This window comes from Pungitius pungitius, unplaced genomic scaffold, assembly GCF_949316345.1.
Source record: "Pungitius pungitius unplaced genomic scaffold, fPunPun2.1 scaffold_28, whole genome shotgun sequence".
Taxonomy (NCBI): Eukaryota; Metazoa; Chordata; class Actinopteri; order Perciformes; family Gasterosteidae; genus Pungitius; species Pungitius pungitius.
Genome location: NW_026909895.1, coordinates 568,848 through 586,361, shown reverse-complemented (window position 1 = coordinate 586,361; position 17,514 = coordinate 568,848). Strand labels below are relative to the sequence as shown.

At 45.5% G+C, this 17,514-nt stretch overlaps 38 non-coding genes across 38 annotated transcripts; all 38 read right to left on the bottom strand.

Moving 5' to 3' along the window:
• Positions 1–183: 183 nt before the first annotated feature.
• On the bottom strand, positions 184–302 carry LOC134121005 (5S ribosomal RNA). The gene has a single exon (XR_009952548.1). It is a non-coding gene; the product is annotated as a 5S ribosomal RNA (ribosomal RNA).
• A 344-nt stretch (positions 303–646) lies between these two features.
• Positions 647–765, bottom strand: LOC134121487 (5S ribosomal RNA). The gene has a single exon (XR_009953028.1). It is a non-coding gene; the product is annotated as a 5S ribosomal RNA (ribosomal RNA).
• Positions 766–1,104: 339 nt separating this feature from the next.
• Positions 1,105–1,223, bottom strand: LOC134121608 (5S ribosomal RNA). Its single transcript, XR_009953149.1, has one exon. It is a non-coding gene; the product is annotated as a 5S ribosomal RNA (ribosomal RNA).
• A 344-nt stretch (positions 1,224–1,567) lies between these two features.
• Positions 1,568–1,686, bottom strand: LOC134121004 (5S ribosomal RNA). Its single transcript, XR_009952547.1, has one exon. It is a non-coding gene; the product is annotated as a 5S ribosomal RNA (ribosomal RNA).
• A 339-nt stretch (positions 1,687–2,025) lies between these two features.
• LOC134121887 (5S ribosomal RNA) lies at positions 2,026–2,144 on the bottom strand. Its single transcript, XR_009953428.1, has one exon. It is a non-coding gene; the product is annotated as a 5S ribosomal RNA (ribosomal RNA).
• A 344-nt stretch (positions 2,145–2,488) lies between these two features.
• Positions 2,489–2,607, bottom strand: LOC134121486 (5S ribosomal RNA). Its single transcript, XR_009953027.1, has one exon. It is a non-coding gene; the product is annotated as a 5S ribosomal RNA (ribosomal RNA).
• Positions 2,608–2,946: 339 nt separating this feature from the next.
• LOC134121724 (5S ribosomal RNA) lies at positions 2,947–3,065 on the bottom strand. Its single transcript, XR_009953265.1, has one exon. It is a non-coding gene; the product is annotated as a 5S ribosomal RNA (ribosomal RNA).
• A 344-nt stretch (positions 3,066–3,409) lies between these two features.
• Positions 3,410–3,528, bottom strand: LOC134121003 (5S ribosomal RNA). Its single transcript, XR_009952546.1, has one exon. It is a non-coding gene; the product is annotated as a 5S ribosomal RNA (ribosomal RNA).
• A 339-nt stretch (positions 3,529–3,867) lies between these two features.
• Positions 3,868–3,986, bottom strand: LOC134121722 (5S ribosomal RNA). The gene has a single exon (XR_009953263.1). It is a non-coding gene; the product is annotated as a 5S ribosomal RNA (ribosomal RNA).
• A 344-nt stretch (positions 3,987–4,330) lies between these two features.
• On the bottom strand, positions 4,331–4,449 carry LOC134121485 (5S ribosomal RNA). Its single transcript, XR_009953026.1, has one exon. It is a non-coding gene; the product is annotated as a 5S ribosomal RNA (ribosomal RNA).
• A 339-nt stretch (positions 4,450–4,788) lies between these two features.
• On the bottom strand, positions 4,789–4,907 carry LOC134122227 (5S ribosomal RNA). The gene has a single exon (XR_009953768.1). It is a non-coding gene; the product is annotated as a 5S ribosomal RNA (ribosomal RNA).
• A 344-nt stretch (positions 4,908–5,251) lies between these two features.
• LOC134121465 (5S ribosomal RNA) lies at positions 5,252–5,370 on the bottom strand. Its single transcript, XR_009953006.1, has one exon. It is a non-coding gene; the product is annotated as a 5S ribosomal RNA (ribosomal RNA).
• A 339-nt stretch (positions 5,371–5,709) lies between these two features.
• Positions 5,710–5,828, bottom strand: LOC134122226 (5S ribosomal RNA). The gene has a single exon (XR_009953767.1). It is a non-coding gene; the product is annotated as a 5S ribosomal RNA (ribosomal RNA).
• Positions 5,829–6,172: 344 nt separating this feature from the next.
• On the bottom strand, positions 6,173–6,291 carry LOC134121002 (5S ribosomal RNA). Its single transcript, XR_009952545.1, has one exon. It is a non-coding gene; the product is annotated as a 5S ribosomal RNA (ribosomal RNA).
• Positions 6,292–6,630: 339 nt separating this feature from the next.
• On the bottom strand, positions 6,631–6,749 carry LOC134122225 (5S ribosomal RNA). The gene has a single exon (XR_009953766.1). It is a non-coding gene; the product is annotated as a 5S ribosomal RNA (ribosomal RNA).
• Positions 6,750–7,093: 344 nt separating this feature from the next.
• LOC134121001 (5S ribosomal RNA) lies at positions 7,094–7,212 on the bottom strand. The gene has a single exon (XR_009952544.1). It is a non-coding gene; the product is annotated as a 5S ribosomal RNA (ribosomal RNA).
• Positions 7,213–7,551: 339 nt separating this feature from the next.
• LOC134122223 (5S ribosomal RNA) lies at positions 7,552–7,670 on the bottom strand. The gene has a single exon (XR_009953764.1). It is a non-coding gene; the product is annotated as a 5S ribosomal RNA (ribosomal RNA).
• A 344-nt stretch (positions 7,671–8,014) lies between these two features.
• Positions 8,015–8,133, bottom strand: LOC134121000 (5S ribosomal RNA). Its single transcript, XR_009952543.1, has one exon. It is a non-coding gene; the product is annotated as a 5S ribosomal RNA (ribosomal RNA).
• A 339-nt stretch (positions 8,134–8,472) lies between these two features.
• LOC134121721 (5S ribosomal RNA) lies at positions 8,473–8,591 on the bottom strand. The gene has a single exon (XR_009953262.1). It is a non-coding gene; the product is annotated as a 5S ribosomal RNA (ribosomal RNA).
• A 344-nt stretch (positions 8,592–8,935) lies between these two features.
• LOC134120998 (5S ribosomal RNA) lies at positions 8,936–9,054 on the bottom strand. The gene has a single exon (XR_009952541.1). It is a non-coding gene; the product is annotated as a 5S ribosomal RNA (ribosomal RNA).
• A 339-nt stretch (positions 9,055–9,393) lies between these two features.
• LOC134121720 (5S ribosomal RNA) lies at positions 9,394–9,512 on the bottom strand. Its single transcript, XR_009953261.1, has one exon. It is a non-coding gene; the product is annotated as a 5S ribosomal RNA (ribosomal RNA).
• Positions 9,513–9,856: 344 nt separating this feature from the next.
• LOC134121484 (5S ribosomal RNA) lies at positions 9,857–9,975 on the bottom strand. Its single transcript, XR_009953025.1, has one exon. It is a non-coding gene; the product is annotated as a 5S ribosomal RNA (ribosomal RNA).
• Positions 9,976–10,314: 339 nt separating this feature from the next.
• On the bottom strand, positions 10,315–10,433 carry LOC134122222 (5S ribosomal RNA). The gene has a single exon (XR_009953763.1). It is a non-coding gene; the product is annotated as a 5S ribosomal RNA (ribosomal RNA).
• Positions 10,434–10,777: 344 nt separating this feature from the next.
• Positions 10,778–10,896, bottom strand: LOC134121464 (5S ribosomal RNA). Its single transcript, XR_009953005.1, has one exon. It is a non-coding gene; the product is annotated as a 5S ribosomal RNA (ribosomal RNA).
• Positions 10,897–11,235: 339 nt separating this feature from the next.
• Positions 11,236–11,354, bottom strand: LOC134122221 (5S ribosomal RNA). Its single transcript, XR_009953762.1, has one exon. It is a non-coding gene; the product is annotated as a 5S ribosomal RNA (ribosomal RNA).
• Positions 11,355–11,698: 344 nt separating this feature from the next.
• On the bottom strand, positions 11,699–11,817 carry LOC134120997 (5S ribosomal RNA). The gene has a single exon (XR_009952540.1). It is a non-coding gene; the product is annotated as a 5S ribosomal RNA (ribosomal RNA).
• A 339-nt stretch (positions 11,818–12,156) lies between these two features.
• On the bottom strand, positions 12,157–12,275 carry LOC134122220 (5S ribosomal RNA). The gene has a single exon (XR_009953761.1). It is a non-coding gene; the product is annotated as a 5S ribosomal RNA (ribosomal RNA).
• Positions 12,276–12,619: 344 nt separating this feature from the next.
• Positions 12,620–12,738, bottom strand: LOC134120996 (5S ribosomal RNA). Its single transcript, XR_009952539.1, has one exon. It is a non-coding gene; the product is annotated as a 5S ribosomal RNA (ribosomal RNA).
• A 339-nt stretch (positions 12,739–13,077) lies between these two features.
• LOC134122219 (5S ribosomal RNA) lies at positions 13,078–13,196 on the bottom strand. The gene has a single exon (XR_009953760.1). It is a non-coding gene; the product is annotated as a 5S ribosomal RNA (ribosomal RNA).
• Positions 13,197–13,540: 344 nt separating this feature from the next.
• Positions 13,541–13,659, bottom strand: LOC134120995 (5S ribosomal RNA). The gene has a single exon (XR_009952538.1). It is a non-coding gene; the product is annotated as a 5S ribosomal RNA (ribosomal RNA).
• Positions 13,660–13,998: 339 nt separating this feature from the next.
• On the bottom strand, positions 13,999–14,117 carry LOC134122218 (5S ribosomal RNA). The gene has a single exon (XR_009953759.1). It is a non-coding gene; the product is annotated as a 5S ribosomal RNA (ribosomal RNA).
• Positions 14,118–14,461: 344 nt separating this feature from the next.
• LOC134120994 (5S ribosomal RNA) lies at positions 14,462–14,580 on the bottom strand. Its single transcript, XR_009952537.1, has one exon. It is a non-coding gene; the product is annotated as a 5S ribosomal RNA (ribosomal RNA).
• A 339-nt stretch (positions 14,581–14,919) lies between these two features.
• On the bottom strand, positions 14,920–15,038 carry LOC134121719 (5S ribosomal RNA). Its single transcript, XR_009953260.1, has one exon. It is a non-coding gene; the product is annotated as a 5S ribosomal RNA (ribosomal RNA).
• Positions 15,039–15,382: 344 nt separating this feature from the next.
• On the bottom strand, positions 15,383–15,501 carry LOC134120993 (5S ribosomal RNA). Its single transcript, XR_009952536.1, has one exon. It is a non-coding gene; the product is annotated as a 5S ribosomal RNA (ribosomal RNA).
• Positions 15,502–15,840: 339 nt separating this feature from the next.
• LOC134121718 (5S ribosomal RNA) lies at positions 15,841–15,959 on the bottom strand. Its single transcript, XR_009953259.1, has one exon. It is a non-coding gene; the product is annotated as a 5S ribosomal RNA (ribosomal RNA).
• Positions 15,960–16,303: 344 nt separating this feature from the next.
• LOC134121483 (5S ribosomal RNA) lies at positions 16,304–16,422 on the bottom strand. Its single transcript, XR_009953024.1, has one exon. It is a non-coding gene; the product is annotated as a 5S ribosomal RNA (ribosomal RNA).
• Positions 16,423–16,761: 339 nt separating this feature from the next.
• On the bottom strand, positions 16,762–16,880 carry LOC134122217 (5S ribosomal RNA). The gene has a single exon (XR_009953758.1). It is a non-coding gene; the product is annotated as a 5S ribosomal RNA (ribosomal RNA).
• A 344-nt stretch (positions 16,881–17,224) lies between these two features.
• LOC134121463 (5S ribosomal RNA) lies at positions 17,225–17,343 on the bottom strand. Its single transcript, XR_009953004.1, has one exon. It is a non-coding gene; the product is annotated as a 5S ribosomal RNA (ribosomal RNA).
• Positions 17,344–17,514: the final 171 nt, after the last annotated feature.

Here is a 17,514-nt window from a genome sequence, read left to right as displayed (position 1 = left end):
CCCAGCCAATCGGTGAATGGCCATTGCAGTCCCCGCCACCTCAAATGGCCTGACGATGGTACGGACGTAAGCCACCTTTCATCTTCTTCCTATTGCATCTCTTCTACAATGTGAATTTTTTTTTACAATTGTGTAGGTGTACAATCTACGGCGCTGGGCGGCTTTCAGAGAGAGAAGTTAAAAAGCTTACGGCACCTGGGATTCCCAGGCGGTCTTCCATCCAGGTACTAACCAGGCCCTGCTCTGCTTAGCTTCCGAGATCAGACGAGATCGGGCGGAACCAGAGAGGTATGGCCGTAAGCTGCTTTTCATCTTTTTCCTAATCCTTTAAAACGTGTCAAAGATAATCAGAAGTTTCTTTTTCTAAAATTGAAGCAGTTCTTAGCATTGGCAAGAGAGGTTCCTAAAGCCTGAAGGTAACTTTACTTTTCTTCACTGGCAATTCTAACATGTTGGGTTAGCACCTGTATTTCAACGGCTAAATTACAAACAACAGTATGCCAATCGTAAATGTTGATCAACACTAATTTAGCAATCATGAAACGGAATCATTTTGGATAATATTGTCTAATTTCCTTTCATATCCAACGTTAAAACAGGTGTACAATCTGCGGCGCTCGGCGGCTTTCGGAGAGAGAAGTGAAAAAGCTTACGGCACCTGAGATTCCCAGGCGGTCTTCCATCCAGGTACTAACCAGGCCCTGCTCTGCTTAGCTTCCGAGATCAGACGAGATCGGGCGGAACCAGAGAGGTATGGCCGTAAGCTGCTTTTTATCTTTTTCCTAATCCTTTATAATGCGTCAATGAATTATGACACGCCAGCCGTTGGCATCTTTGAGTGGGTTAAATAAGGGTATGCAAAGAAGGCTGTGACATCCCATGCCGAAAATTGGATGGACTAGAGAAGACCCGCCCAGGAGTCCCAGCCAATCGGTGAATGGCCATTGCAGTCCCCGCCACCTCAAATGGCCTGACGATGGTACGGACGTAAGCCACCTTTCATCTTCTTCCTATTGCATCTCTTCTACAATGTGAAATTTTTTTTACAATTGTGTAGGTGTACAATCTACGGCGCTGGGCGGCTTTCAGAGAGAGAAGTGAAAAAGCTTACGGCACCTGGGATTCCCAGGCGGTCTTCCATCCAGGTACTAACCAGGCCCTGCTCTGCTTAGCTTCCGAGAACAGACGAGATCGGGCGGAACCAGAGAGGTATGGCCGTAAGCTGCTTTTCATCTTTTTCCTAATCCTTTAAAACGTGTCAAAGATAATCAGAAGTTTCTTTTTCTAAAATTGAAGCAGTTCTTAGCATTGGCAAGAGAGGTTCCTAAAGCCTGAAGGTAACTTTACTTTTCTTCACTGGCAATTCTAACATGTTGGGTTAGCACCTGTATTTCAACGGCTAAATTACAAACAACAGTATGCCAATCGTAAATGTTGACCAACACTAATTTAGCAATCATGAAACGGAATCATTTTGGATAATATTGTCTAATTTCCTTTCATATCCAACGTTAAAACAGGTGTACAATCTGCGGCGCTCGGCGGCTTTCGGAGAGAGAAGTGAAAAAGCTTACGGCACCTGGGATTCCCAGGCGGTCTTCCATCCAGGTACTAACCAGGCCCTGCTCTGCTTAGCTTCCGAGATCAGACGAGATCGGGCGGAACCAGAGAGGTATGGCCGTAAGCTGCTTTTTATCTTTTTCCTAATCCTTTATAATGCGTCAATGAATTATGACACGCCTGCCGTTGGCATCTTTGTGTGGGTTAAATAAGGGTATGCAAAGAAGGCTGTGACATCCCATGCCGAAAATTGGATGGACTAGAGAAGACCCGCCCAGGAGTCCCAGCCAATCGGTGAATGGCCATTGCAGTACCCGCCACCTCAAATGGCCTGACGATGGTATGGACGTAAGCCACCTTTCATCTTCTTCCTATTGCATCTCTTCTACAATGTGAATTTTTTTTTACAATTGTGTAGGTGTACAATCTACGGCGCTGGGCGGCTTTCAGAGAGAGAAGTTAAAAAGCTTACGGCACCTGGGATTCCCAGGCGGTCTTCCATCCAGGTACTAACCAGGCCCTGCTCTGCTTAGCTTCCGAGATCAGACCAGATCGGGCGGAACCAGAGAGGTATGGCCGTAAGCTGCTTTTCATCTTTTTCCTAATCCTTTAAAACGTGTCAAAGATAATCAGAAGTTTCTTTTTCTAAAATTGAAGCAGTTCTTAGCATTGGCAAGAGAGGTTCCTAAAGCCTGAAGGTAACTTTACTTTTCTTCACTGGCAATTCTAACATGTTGGGTTAGCACCTGTATTTCAACGGCTAAATTACAAACAACAGTATGCCAATAGTAAATGTTGACCAACACTAATTTAGCAATCATGAAACGGAATCATTTTGGATAATATTGTCTAATTTCCTTTCATATCCAACGTTAAAACAGGTGTACAATCTGCGGCGCTCGGCGGCTTTCGGAGAGAGAAGTGAAAAAGCTTACGGCACCTGAGATTCCCAGGCGGTCTTCCATCCAGGTACTAACCAGGCCCTGCTCTGCTTAGCTTCCGAGATCAGACGAGATCGGGCGGAACCAGAGAGGTATGGCCGTAAGCTGCTTTTTATCTTTTTCCTAATCCTTTATAATGCGTCAATGAATTATGACACGCCTGCCGTTGGCATCTTTGTGTGGGTTAAATAAGGGTATGCAAAGAAGGCTGTGACATCCCATGCCGAAAATTGGATGGACTAGAGAAGACCCGCCCAGGAGTCCCAGCCAATCGGTGAATGGCCATTGCAGTCCCCGCCACCTCAAATGGCCTGACGATGGTATGGACGTAAGCCACCTTTCATCTTCTTCCTATTGCATCTCTTCTACAATGTGAATTTTTTTTTACAATTGTGTAGGTGTACAATCTACGGCGCTGGGCGGCTTTCAGAGAGAGAAGTGAAAAAGCTTACGGCACCTGGGATTCCCAGGCGGTCTTCCATCCAGGTACTAACCAGGCCCTGCTCTGCTTAGCTTCCGAGATCAGACGAGATCGGGCGGAACCAGAGAGGTATGGACGTAAGCTGCTTTTCATCTTTTTCCTAATCCTTTAAAACGTGTCAAAGATAATCAGAAGTTTCTTTTTCTAAAATTGAAGCAGTTCTTAGCATTGGCAAGAGAGGTTCCTAAAGCCTGAAGGTAACTTTACTTTTCTTCACTGGCAATTCTAACATGTTGGGTTAGCACCTGTATTTCAACGGCTAAATTACAAACAACAGTATGCCAATGGTAAATGTTGACCAACACTAATTTAGCAATCATGAAACGGAATCATTTTGGATAATATTGTCTAATTTCCTTTCATATCCAACGTTAAAACAGGTGTACAATCTGCGGCGCTCGGCGGCTTTCGGAGAGAGAAGTGAAAAAGCTTACGGCACCTGGGATTCCCAGGCGGTCTTCCATCCAGGTACTAACCAGGCCCTGCTCTGCTTAGCTTCCGAGATCAGACGAGATCGGGCGGAACCAGAGAGGTATGGCCGTAAGCTGCTTTTTATCTTTTTCCTAATCCTTTATAATGCGTCAATGAATTATGACACGCCAGCCGTTGGCATCTTTGTGTGGGTTAAATAAGGGTATGCAAAGAAGGCTGTGACATCCCAAGCCGAAAATTGGATGGACTAGAGAAGACCCGCCCAGGAGTCCCAGCCAATCGGTGAATGGCCATTGCAGTCCCCGCCACCTCAAATGGCCTGACGATGGTACGGACGTAAGCCACCTTTCATCTTCTTCCTATTGCATCTCTTCTACAATGTGAATTTTTTTTTACAATTGTGTAGGTGTACAATTTACGGCGCTGGGCGGCTTTCAGAGAGAGAAGTGAAAAAGCTTACGGCACCTGGGATTCCCAGGCGGTCTTCCATCCAGGTACTAACCAGGCCCTGCTCTGCTTAGCTTCCGAGATCAGACGAGATCGGGCGGAACCAGAGAGGTATGGACGTAAGCTGCTTTTCATCTTTTTCTTAATCCTTTAAAACGTGTCAAAGATAATCAGAAGTTTCTTTTTCTAAAATTGAAGCAGTTCTTAGCATTGGCAAGAGAGGTTCCTAAAGCCTGAAGGTAACTTTACTTTTCTTCACTGGCAATTCTAACATGTTGGGTTAGCACCTGTATTTCAACGGCTAAATTACAAACAACAGTATGCCAATCGTAAATGTTGATCAACACTAATTTAGCAATCATGAAACGGAATCATTTTGGATAATATTGTCTAATTTCCTTTCATATCCAACGTTAAAACAGGTGTACAATCTGCGGCGCTCGGCGGCTTTCGGAGAGAGAAGTGAAAAAGCTTACGGCACCTGAGATTCCCAGGCGGTCTTCCATCCAGGTACTAACCAGGCCCTGCTCTGCTTAGCTTCCGAGATCAGACGAGATCGGGCGGAACCAGAGAGGTATGGCCGTAAGCTGCTTTTTATCTTTTTCCTAATCCTTTATAATGCGTCAATGAATTATGACACGCCAGCCGTTGGCATCTATGAGTGGGTTAAATAAGGGTATGCAAAGAAGGCTGTGACATCCCATGCCGAAAATTGGATGGACTAGAGAAGACCCGCCCAGGAGTCCCAGCCAATCGGTGAATGGCCATTGCAGTCCCCGCCACCTCAAATGGCCTGACGATGGTACGGACGTAAGCCACCTTTCATCTTCTTCCTATTGCATCTCTTCTACAATGTGAAATTTTTTTTACAATTGTGTAGGTGTACAATCTACGGCGCTGGGCGGCTTTCAGAGAGAGAAGTGAAAAAGCTTACGGCACCTGGGATTCCCAGGCGGTCTTCCATCCAGGTACTAACCAGGCCCTGCTCTGCTTAGCTTCCGAGAACAGACGAGATCGGGCGGAACCAGAGAGGTATGGACGTAAGCTGCTTTTCATCTTTTTCCTAATCCTTTAAAACGTGTCAAAGATAATCAGAAGTTTCTTTTTCTAAAATTGAAGCAGTTCTTAGCATTGGCAAGAGAGGTTCCTAAAGCCTGAAGGTAACTTTACTTTTCTTCACTGGCAATTCTAACATGTTGGGTTAGCACCTGTATTTCAACGGCTAAATTACAAACAACAGTATGCCAATCGTAAATGTTGACCAACACTAATTTAGCAATCATGAAACGGAATCATTTTGGATAATATTGTCTAATTTCCTTTCATATCCAACGTTAAAACAGGTGTACAATCTGCGGCGCTCGGCGGCTTTCGGAGAGAGAAGTGAAAAAGCTTACGGCACCTGGGATTCCCAGGCGGTCTTCCATCCAGGTACTAACCAGGCCCTGCTCTGCTTAGCTTCCGAGATCAGAAGAGATCGGGCGGAACCAGAGAGGTATGGCCGTAAGCTGCTTTTTATCTTTTTCCTTATCCTTTATAATGCGTCAATGAATTATGACACGCCAGCCGTTGGCATCTTTGAGTGGGTTAAATAAGGGTATGCAAAGAAGGCTGTGACATCCCATGCCGAAAATTGGATGGACTAGAGAAGACCCGCCCAGGAGTCCCAGCCAATCGGTGAATGGCCATTGCAGTCCCCGCCACCTCAAATGGCCTGACGATGGTACGGACGTAAGCCACCTTTCATCTTCTTCCTATTGCATCTCTTCTACAATGTGAATTTTTTTTTACAATTGTGTAGGTGTACAATCTACGGCGCTGGGCGGCTTTCAGAGAGAGAAGTGAAAAAGCTTACGGCACCTGGGATTCCCAGGCGGTCTTCCATCCAGGTACTAACCAGGCCCTGCTCTGCTTAGCTTCCGAGAACAGACGAGATCGGGCGGAACCAGAGAGGTATGGACGTAAGCTGCTTTTCATCTTTTTCCTAATCCTTTAAAACGTGTCAAAGATAATCAGAAGTTTCTTTTTCTAAAATTGAAGCAGTTCTTAGCATTGGCAAGAGAGGTTCCTAAAGCCTGAAGGTAACTTTACTTTTCTTCACTGGCAATTCTAACATGTTGGGTTAGCACCTGTATTTCAACGGCTAAATTACAAACAACAGTATGCCAATCGTAAATGTTGACCAACACTAATTTAGCAATCATGAAACGGAATCATTTTGGATAATATTGTCTAATTTCCTTTCATATCCAACGTTAAAACAGGTGTACAATCTGCGGCGCTCGGCGGCTTTCGGAGAGAGAAGTGAAAAAGCTTACGGCACCTGGGATTCCCAGGCGGTCTTCCATCCAGGTACTAACCAGGCCCTGCTCTGCTTAGCTTCCGAGATCAGACGAGATCGGGCGGAACCAGAGAGGTATGGCCGTAAGCTGCTTTTTATCTTTTTCCTAATCCTTTATAATGCGTCAATGAATTATGACACGCCAGCCGTTGGCATCTTTGTGTGGGTTAAATAAGGGTATGCAAAGAAGGCTGTGACATCCCAAGCCGAAAATTGGATGGACTAGAGAAGACCCGCCCAGGAGTCCCAGCCAATCGGTGAATGGCCATTGCAGTCCCCGCCACCTCAAATGGCCTGACGATGGTACGGACGTAAGCCACCTTTCATCTTCTTCCTATTGCATCTCTTCTACAATGTGAAATTTTTTTTACAATTGTGTAGGTGTACAATCTACGGCGCTGGGCGGCTTTCAGAGAGAGAAGTGAAAAAGCTTACGGCACCTGGGATTCCCAGGCGGTCTTCCATCCAGGTACTAACCAGGCCCTGCTCTGCTTAGCTTCCGAGAACAGACGAGATCGGGCGGAACCAGAGAGGTATGGACGTAAGCTGCTTTTCATCTTTTTCCTAATCCTTTAAAACGTGTCAAAGATAATCAGAAGTTTCTTTTTCTAAAATTGAAGCAGTTCTTAGCATTGGCAAGAGAGGTTCCTAAAGCCTGAAGGTAACTTTACTTTTCTTCACTGGCAATTCTAACATGTTGGGTTAGCACCTGTATTTCAACGGCTAAATTACAAACAACAGTATGCCAATCGTAAATGTTGACCAACACTAATTTAGCAATCATGAAACGGAATCATTTTGGATAATATTGTCTAATTTCCTTTCATATCCAACGTTAAAACAGGTGTACAATCTGCGGCGCTCGGCGGCTTTCGGAGAGAGAAGTGAAAAAGCTTACGGCACCTGGGATTCCCAGGCGGTCTTCCATCCAGGTACTAACCAGGCCCTGCTCTGCTTAGCTTCCGAGATCAGACGAGATCGGGCGGAACCAGAGAGGTATGGCCGTAAGCTGCTTTTTATCTTTTTCCTAATCCTTTATAATGCGTCAATGAATTATGACACGCCTGCCGTTGGCATCTTTGTGTGGGTTAAATAAGGGTATGCAAAGAAGGCTGTGACATCCCATGCCGAAAATTGGATGGACTAGAGAAGACCCGCCCAGGAGTCCCAGCCAATCGGTGAATGGCCATTGCAGTCCCCGCCACCTCAAATGGCCTGACGATGGTACGGACGTAAGCCACCTTTCATCTTCTTCCTATTGCATCTCTTCTACAATGTGAAATTTTTTTTACAATTGTGTAGGTGTACAATCTACGGCGCTGGGCGGCTTTCAGAGAGAGAAGTGAAAAAGCTTACGGCACCTGGGATTCCCAGGCGGTCTTCCATCCAGGTACTAACCAGGCCCTGCTCTGCTTAGCTTCCGAGAACAGACGAGATCGGGCGGAACCAGAGAGGTATGGACGTAAGCTGCTTTTCATCTTTTTCCTAATCCTTTAAAACGTGTCAAAGATAATCAGAAGTTTCTTTTTCTAAAATTGAAGCAGTTCTTAGCATTGGCAAGAGAGGTTCCTAAAGCCTGAAGGTAACTTTACTTTTCTTCACTGGCAATTCTAACATGTTGGGTTAGCACCTGTATTTCAACGGCTAAATTACAAACAACAGTATGCCAATCGTAAATGTTGACCAACACTAATTTAGCAATCATGAAACGGAATCATTTTGGATAATATTGTCTAATTTCCTTTCATATCCAACGTTAAAACAGGTGTACAATCTGCGGCGCTCGGCGGCTTTCGGAGAGAGAAGTGAAAAAGCTTACGGCACCTGGGATTCCCAGGCGGTCTTCCATCCAGGTACTAACCAGGCCCTGCTCTGCTTAGCTTCCGAGATCAGACGAGATCGGGCGGAACCAGAGAGGTATGGCCGTAAGCTGCTTTTTATCTTTTTCCTAATCCTTTATAATGCGTCAATGAATTATGACACGCCTGCCGTTGGCATCTTTGTGTGGGTTAAATAAGGGTATGCAAAGAAGGCTGTGACATCCCATGCCGAAAATTGGATGGACTAGAGAAGACCCGCCCAGGAGTCCCAGCCAATCGGTGAATGGCCATTGCAGTCCCCGCCACCTCAAATGGCCTGACGATGGTATGGACGTAAGCCACCTTTCATCTTCTTCCTATTGCATCTCTTCTACAATGTGAATTTTTTTTTACAATTGTGTAGGTGTACAATCTACGGCGCTGGGCGGCTTTCAGAGAGAGAAGTGAAAAAGCTTACGGCACCTGGGATTCCCAGGCGGTCTTCCATCCAGGTACTAACCAGGCCCTGCTCTGCTTAGCTTCCGAGATCAGACGAGATCGGGCGGAACCAGAGAGGTATGGACGTAAGCTGCTTTTCATCTTTTTCCTAATCCTTTAAAACGTGTCAAAGATAATCAGAAGTTTCTTTTTCTAAAATTGAAGCAGTTCTTAGCATTGGCAAGAGAGGTTCCTAAAGCCTGAAGGTAACTTTACTTTTCTTCACTGGCAATTCTAACATGTTGGGTTAGCACCTGTATTTCAACGGCTAAATTACAAACAACAGTATGCCAATGGTAAATGTTGACCAACACTAATTTAGCAATCATGAAACGGAATCATTTTGGATAATATTGTCTAATTTCCTTTCATATCCAACGTTAAAACAGGTGTACAATCTGCGGCGCTCGGCGGCTTTCGGAGAGAGAAGTGAAAAAGCTTACGGCACCTGGGATTCCCAGGCGGTCTTCCATCCAGGTACTAACCAGGCCCTGCTCTGCTTAGCTTCCGAGATCAGACGAGATCGGGCGGAACCAGAGAGGTATGGCCGTAAGCTGCTTTTTATCTTTTTCCTAATCCTTTATAATGCGTCAATGAATTATGACACGCCAGCCGTTGGCATCTTTGTGTGGGTTAAATAAGGGTATGCAAAGAAGGCTGTGACATCCCAAGCCGAAAATTGGATGGACTAGAGAAGACCCGCCCAGGAGTCCCAGCCAATCGGTGAATGGCCATTGCAGTCCCCGCCACCTCAAATGGCCTGACGATGGTACGGACGTAAGCCACCTTTCATCTTCTTCCTATTGCATCTCTTCTACAATGTGAATTTTTTTTTACAATTGTGTAGGTGTACAATTTACGGCGCTGGGCGGCTTTCAGAGAGAGAAGTGAAAAAGCTTACGGCACCTGGGATTCCCAGGCGGTCTTCCATCCAGGTACTAACCAGGCCCTGCTCTGCTTAGCTTCCGAGATCAGACGAGATCGGGCGGAACCAGAGAGGTATGGACGTAAGCTGCTTTTCATCTTTTTCTTAATCCTTTAAAACGTGTCAAAGATAATCAGAAGTTTCTTTTTCTAAAATTGAAGCAGTTCTTAGCATTGGCAAGAGAGGTTCCTAAAGCCTGAAGGTAACTTTACTTTTCTTCACTGGCAATTCTAACATGTTGGGTTAGCACCTGTATTTCAACGGCTAAATTACAAACAACAGTATGCCAATCGTAAATGTTGATCAACACTAATTTAGCAATCATGAAACGGAATCATTTTGGATAATATTGTCTAATTTCCTTTCATATCCAACGTTAAAACAGGTGTACAATCTGCGGCGCTCGGCGGCTTTCGGAGAGAGAAGTGAAAAAGCTTACGGCACCTGAGATTCCCAGGCGGTCTTCCATCCAGGTACTAACCAGGCCCTGCTCTGCTTAGCTTCCGAGATCAGACGAGATCGGGCGGAACCAGAGAGGTATGGCCGTAAGCTGCTTTTTATCTTTTTCCTAATCCTTTATAATGCGTCAATGAATTATGACACGCCAGCCGTTGGCATCTATGAGTGGGTTAAATAAGGGTATGCAAAGAAGGCTGTGACATCCCATGCCGAAAATTGGATGGACTAGAGAAGACCCGCCCAGGAGTCCCAGCCAATCGGTGAATGGCCATTGCAGTCCCCGCCACCTCAAATGGCCTGACGATGGTACGGACGTAAGCCACCTTTCATCTTCTTCCTATTGCATCTCTTCTACAATGTGAAATTTTTTTTACAATTGTGTAGGTGTACAATCTACGGCGCTGGGCGGCTTTCAGAGAGAGAAGTGAAAAAGCTTACGGCACCTGGGATTCCCAGGCGGTCTTCCATCCAGGTACTAACCAGGCCCTGCTCTGCTTAGCTTCCGAGAACAGACGAGATCGGGCGGAACCAGAGAGGTATGGACGTAAGCTGCTTTTCATCTTTTTCCTAATCCTTTAAAACGTGTCAAAGATAATCAGAAGTTTCTTTTTCTAAAATTGAAGCAGTTCTTAGCATTGGCAAGAGAGGTTCCTAAAGCCTGAAGGTAACTTTACTTTTCTTCACTGGCAATTCTAACATGTTGGGTTAGCACCTGTATTTCAACGGCTAAATTACAAACAACAGTATGCCAATCGTAAATGTTGACCAACACTAATTTAGCAATCATGAAACGGAATCATTTTGGATAATATTGTCTAATTTCCTTTCATATCCAACGTTAAAACAGGTGTACAATCTGCGGCGCTCGGCGGCTTTCGGAGAGAGAAGTGAAAAAGCTTACGGCACCTGGGATTCCCAGGCGGTCTTCCATCCAGGTACTAACCAGGCCCTGCTCTGCTTAGCTTCCGAGATCAGAAGAGATCGGGCGGAACCAGAGAGGTATGGCCGTAAGCTGCTTTTTATCTTTTTCCTTATCCTTTATAATGCGTCAATGAATTATGACACGCCAGCCGTTGGCATCTTTGAGTGGGTTAAATAAGGGTATGCAAAGAAGGCTGTGACATCCCATGCCGAAAATTGGATGGACTAGAGAAGACCCGCCCAGGAGTCCCAGCCAATCGGTGAATGGCCATTGCAGTCCCCGCCACCTCAAATGGCCTGACGATGGTACGGACGTAAGCCACCTTTCATCTTCTTCCTATTGCATCTCTTCTACAATGTGAATTTTTTTTTACAATTGTGTAGGTGTACAATCTACGGCGCTGGGCGGCTTTCAGAGAGAGAAGTGAAAAAGCTTACGGCACCTGGGATTCCCAGGCGGTCTTCCATCCAGGTACTAACCAGGCCCTGCTCTGCTTAGCTTCCGAGAACAGACGAGATCGGGCGGAACCAGAGAGGTATGGACGTAAGCTGCTTTTCATCTTTTTCCTAATCCTTTAAAACGTGTCAAAGATAATCAGAAGTTTCTTTTTCTAAAATTGAAGCAGTTCTTAGCATTGGCAAGAGAGGTTCCTAAAGCCTGAAGGTAACTTTACTTTTCTTCACTGGCAATTCTAACATGTTGGGTTAGCACCTGTATTTCAACGGCTAAATTACAAACAACAGTATGCCAATCGTAAATGTTGACCAACACTAATTTAGCAATCATGAAACGGAATCATTTTGGATAATATTGTCTAATTTCCTTTCATATCCAACGTTAAAACAGGTGTACAATCTGCGGCGCTCGGCGGCTTTCGGAGAGAGAAGTGAAAAAGCTTACGGCACCTGGGATTCCCAGGCGGTCTTCCATCCAGGTACTAACCAGGCCCTGCTCTGCTTAGCTTCCGAGATCAGACGAGATCGGGCGGAACCAGAGAGGTATGGCCGTAAGCTGCTTTTTATCTTTTTCCTAATCCTTTATAATGCGTCAATGAATTATGACACGCCAGCCGTTGGCATCTTTGTGTGGGTTAAATAAGGGTATGCAAAGAAGGCTGTGACATCCCAAGCCGAAAATTGGATGGACTAGAGAAGACCCGCCCAGGAGTCCCAGCCAATCGGTGAATGGCCATTGCAGTCCCCGCCACCTCAAATGGCCTGACGATGGTACGGACGTAAGCCACCTTTCATCTTCTTCCTATTGCATCTCTTCTACAATGTGAAATTTTTTTTACAATTGTGTAGGTGTACAATCTACGGCGCTGGGCGGCTTTCAGAGAGAGAAGTGAAAAAGCTTACGGCACCTGGGATTCCCAGGCGGTCTTCCATCCAGGTACTAACCAGGCCCTGCTCTGCTTAGCTTCCGAGAACAGACGAGATCGGGCGGAACCAGAGAGGTATGGACGTAAGCTGCTTTTCATCTTTTTCCTAATCCTTTAAAACGTGTCAAAGATAATCAGAAGTTTCTTTTTCTAAAATTGAAGCAGTTCTTAGCATTGGCAAGAGAGGTTCCTAAAGCCTGAAGGTAACTTTACTTTTCTTCACTGGCAATTCTAACATGTTGGGTTAGCACCTGTATTTCAACGGCTAAATTACAAACAACAGTATGCCAATCGTAAATGTTGACCAACACTAATTTAGCAATCATGAAACGGAATCATTTTGGATAATATTGTCTAATTTCCTTTCATATCCAACGTTAAAACAGGTGTACAATCTGCGGCGCTCGGCGGCTTTCGGAGAGAGAAGTGAAAAAGCTTACGGCACCTGGGATTCCCAGGCGGTCTTCCATCCAGGTACTAACCAGGCCCTGCTCTGCTTAGCTTCCGAGATCAGACGAGATCGGGCGGAACCAGAGAGGTATGGCCGTAAGCTGCTTTTTATCTTTTTCCTAATCCTTTATAATGCGTCAATGAATTATGACACGCCAGCCGTTGGCATCTTTGTGTGGGTTAAATAAGGGTATGCAAAGAAGGCTGTGACATCCCAAGCCGAAAATTGGATGGACTAGAGAAGACCCGCCCAGGAGTCCCAGCCAATCGGTGAATGGCCATTGCAGTCCCCGCCACCTCAAATGGCCTGACGATGGTACGGACGTAAGCCACCTTTCATCTTCTTCCTATTGCATCTCTTCTACAATGTGAAATTTTTTTTACAATTGTGTAGGTGTACAATCTACGGCGCTGGGCGGCTTTCAGAGAGAGAAGTGAAAAAGCTTACGGCACCTGGGATTCCCAGGCGGTCTTCCATCCAGGTACTAACCAGGCCCTGCTCTGCTTAGCTTCCGAGAACAGACGAGATCGGGCGGAACCAGAGAGGTATGGACGTAAGCTGCTTTTCATCTTTTTCCTAATCCTTTAAAACGTGTCAAAGATAATCAGAAGTTTCTTTTTCTAAAATTGAAGCAGTTCTTAGCATTGGCAAGAGAGGTTCCTAAAGCCTGAAGGTAACTTTACTTTTCTTCACTGGCAATTCTAACATGTTGGGTTAGCACCTGTATTTCAACGGCTAAATTACAAACAACAGTATGCCAATCGTAAATGTTGACCAACACTAATTTAGCAATCATGAAACGGAATCATTTTGGATAATATTGTCTAATTTCCTTTCATATCCAACGTTAAAACAGGTGTACAATCTGCGGCGCTCGGCGGCTTTCGGAGAGAGAAGTGAAAAAGCTTACGGCACCTGGGATTCCCAGGCGGTCTTCCATCCAGGTACTAACCAGGCCCTGCTCTGCTTAGCTTCCGAGATCAGACGAGATCGGGCGGAACCAGAGAGGTATGGCCGTAAGCTGCTTTTTATCTTTTTCCTAATCCTTTATAATGCGTCAATGAATTATGACACGCCTGCCGTTGGCATCTTTGTGTGGGTTAAATAAGGGTATGCAAAGAAGGCTGTGACATCCCATGCCGAAAATTGGATGGACTAGAGAAGACCCGCCCAGGAGTCCCAGCCAATCGGTGAATGGCCATTGCAGTCCCCGCCACCTCAAATGGCCTGACGATGGTACGGACGTAAGCCACCTTTCATCTTCTTCCTATTGCATCTCTTCTACAATGTGAAATTTTTTTTACAATTGTGTAGGTGTACAATCTACGGCGCTGGGCGGCTTTCAGAGAGAGAAGTGAAAAAGCTTACGGCACCTGGGATTCCCAGGCGGTCTTCCATCCAGGTACTAACCAGGCCCTGCTCTGCTTAGCTTCCGAGAACAGACGAGATCGGGCGGAACCAGAGAGGTATGGACGTAAGCTGCTTTTCATCTTTTTCCTAATCCTTTAAAACGTGTCAAAGATAATCAGAAGTTTCTTTTTCTAAAATTGAAGCAGTTCTTAGCATTGGCAAGAGAGGTTCCTAAAGCCTGAAGGTAACTTTACTTTTCTTCACTGGCAATTCTAACATGTTGGGTTAGCACCTGTATTTCAACGGCTAAATTACAAACAACAGTATGCCAATCGTAAATGTTGACCAACACTAATTTAGCAATCATGAAACGGAATCATTTTGGATAATATTGTCTAATTTCCTTTCATATCCAACGTTAAAACAGGTGTACAATCTGCGGCGCTCGGCGGCTTTCGGAGAGAGAAGTGAAAAAGCTTACGGCACCTGGGATTCCCAGGCGGTCTTCCATCCAGGTACTAACCAGGCCCTGCTCTGCTTAGCTTCCGAGATCAGACGAGATCGGGCGGAACCAGAGAGGTATGGCCGTAAGCTGCTTTTTATCTTTTTCCTAATCCTTTATAATGCGTCAATGAATTATGACACGCCTGCCGTTGGCATCTTTGTGTGGGTTAAATAAGGGTATGCAAAGAAGGCTGTGACATCCCATGCCGAAAATTGGATGGACTAGAGAAGACCCGCCCAGGAGTCCCAGCCAATCGGTGAATGGCCATTGCAGTCCCCGCCACCTCAAATGGCCTGACGATGGTATGGACGTAAGCCACCTTTCATCTTCTTCCTATTGCATCTCTTCTACAATGTGAATTTTTTTTTACAATTGTGTAGGTGTACAATCTACGGCGCTGGGCGGCTTTCAGAGAGAGAAGTGAAAAAGCTTACGGCACCTGGGATTCCCAGGCGGTCTTCCATCCAGGTACTAACCAGGCCCTGCTCTGCTTAGCTTCCGAGATCAGACGAGATCGGGCGGAACCAGAGAGGTATGGACGTAAGCTGCTTTTCATCTTTTTCCTAATCCTTTAAAACGTGTCAAAGATAATCAGAAGTTTCTTTTTCTAAAATTGAAGCAGTTCTTAGCATTGGCAAGAGAGGTTCCTAAAGCCTGAAGGTAACTTTACTTTTCTTCACTGGCAATTCTAACATGTTGGGTTAGCACCTGTATTTCAACGGCTAAATTACAAACAACAGTATGCCAATGGTAAATGTTGACCAACACTAATTTAGCAATCATGAAACGGAATCATTTTGGATAATATTGTCTAATTTCCTTTCATATCCAACGTTAAAACAGGTGTACAATCTGCGGCGCTCGGCGGCTTTCGGAGAGAGAAGTGAAAAAGCTTACGGCACCTGGGATTCCCAGGCGGTCTTCCATCCAGGTACTAACCAGGCCCTGCTCTGCTTAGCTTCCGAGATCAGACGAGATCGGGCGGAACCAGAGAGGTATGGCCGTAAGCTGCTTTTTATCTTTTTCCTAATCCTTTATAATGCGTCAATGAATTATGACACGCCAGCCGTTGGCATCTTTGTGTGGGTTAAATAAGGGTATGCAAAGAAGGCTGTGACATCCCAAGCCGAAAATTGGATGGACTAGAGAAGACCCGCCCAGGAGTCCCAGCCAATCGGTGAATGGCCATTGCAGTCCCCGCCACCTCAAATGGCCTGACGATGGTACGGACGTAAGCCACCTTTCATCTTCTTCCTATTGCATCTCTTCTACAATGTGAATTTTTTTTTACAATTGTGTAGGTGTACAATTTACGGCGCTGGGCGGCTTTCAGAGAGAGAAGTGAAAAAGCTTACGGCACCTGGGATTCCCAGGCGGTCTTCCATCCAGGTACTAACCAGGCCCTGCTCTGCTTAGCTTCCGAGATCAGACGAGATCGGGCGGAACCAGAGAGGTATGGACGTAAGCTGCTTTTCATCTTTTTCTTAATCCTTTAAAACGTGTCAAAGATAATCAGAAGTTTCTTTTTCTAAAATTGAAGCAGTTCTTAGCATTGGCAAGAGAGGTTCCTAAAGCCTGAAGGTAACTTTACTTTTCTTCACTGGCAATTCTAACATGTTGGGTTAGCACCTGTATTTCAACGGCTAAATTACAAACAACAGTATGCCAATCGTAAATGTTGATCAACACTAATTTAGCAATCATGAAACGGAATCATTTTGGATAATATTGTCTAATTTCCTTTCATATCCAACGTTAAAACAGGTGTACAATCTGCGGCGCTCGGCGGCTTTCGGAGAGAGAAGTGAAAAAGCTTACGGCACCTGAGATTCCCAGGCGGTCTTCCATCCAGGTACTAACCAGGCCCTGCTCTGCTTAGCTTCCGAGATCAGACGAGATCGGGCGGAACCAGAGAGGTATGGCCGTAAGCTGCTTTTTATCTTTTTCCTAATCCTTTATAATGCGTCAATGAATTATGACACGCCAGCCGTTGGCATCTATGAGTGGGTTAAATAAGGGTATGCAAAGAAGGCTGTGACATCCCATGCCGAAAATTGGATGGACTAGAGAAGACCCGCCCAGGAGTCCCAGCCAATCGGTGAATGGCCATTGCAGTCCCCGCCACCTCAAATGGCCTGACGATGGTACGGACGTAAGCCACCTTTCATCTTCTTCCTATTGCATCTCTTCTACAATGTGAAATTTTTTTTACAATTGTGTAGGTGTACAATCTACGGCGCTGGGCGGCTTTCAGAGAGAGAAGTGAAAAAGCTTACGGCACCTGGGATTCCCAGGCGGTCTTCCATCCAGGTACTAACCAGGCCCTGCTCTGCTTAGCTTCCGAGAACAGACGAGATCGGGCGGAACCAGAGAGGTATGGACGTAAGCTGCTTTTCATCTTTTTCCTAATCCTTTAAAACGTGTCAAAGATAATCAGAAGTTTCTTTTTCTAAAATTGAAGCAGTTCTTAGCATTGGCAAGAGAGGTTCCTAAAGCCTGAAGGTAACTTTACTTTTCTTCACTGGCAATTCTAACATGTTGGGTTAGCACCTGTATTTCAACGGCTAAATTACAAACAACAGTATGCCAATCGTAAATGTTGACCAACACTAATTTAGCAATCATGAAACGGAATCATTTTGGATAATATTGTCTAATTTCCTTTCATATCCAACGTTAAAACAGGTGTACAATCTGCGGCGCTCGGCGGCTTTCGGAGAGAGAAGTGAAAAAGCTTACGGCACCTGGGATTCCCAGGCGGTCTTCCATCCAGGTACTAACCAGGCCCTGCTCTGCTTAGCTTCCGAGATCAGAAGAGATCGGGCGGAACCAGAGAGGTATGGCCGTAAGCTGCTTTTTATCTTTTTCCTTATCCTTTATAATGCGTCAATGAATTATGACACGCCAGCCGTTGGCATCTTTGAGTGGGTTAAATAAGGGTATGCAAAGAAGGCTGTGACATCCCATGCCGAAAATTGGATGGACTAGAGAAGACCCGCCCAGGAGTCCCAGCCAATCGGTG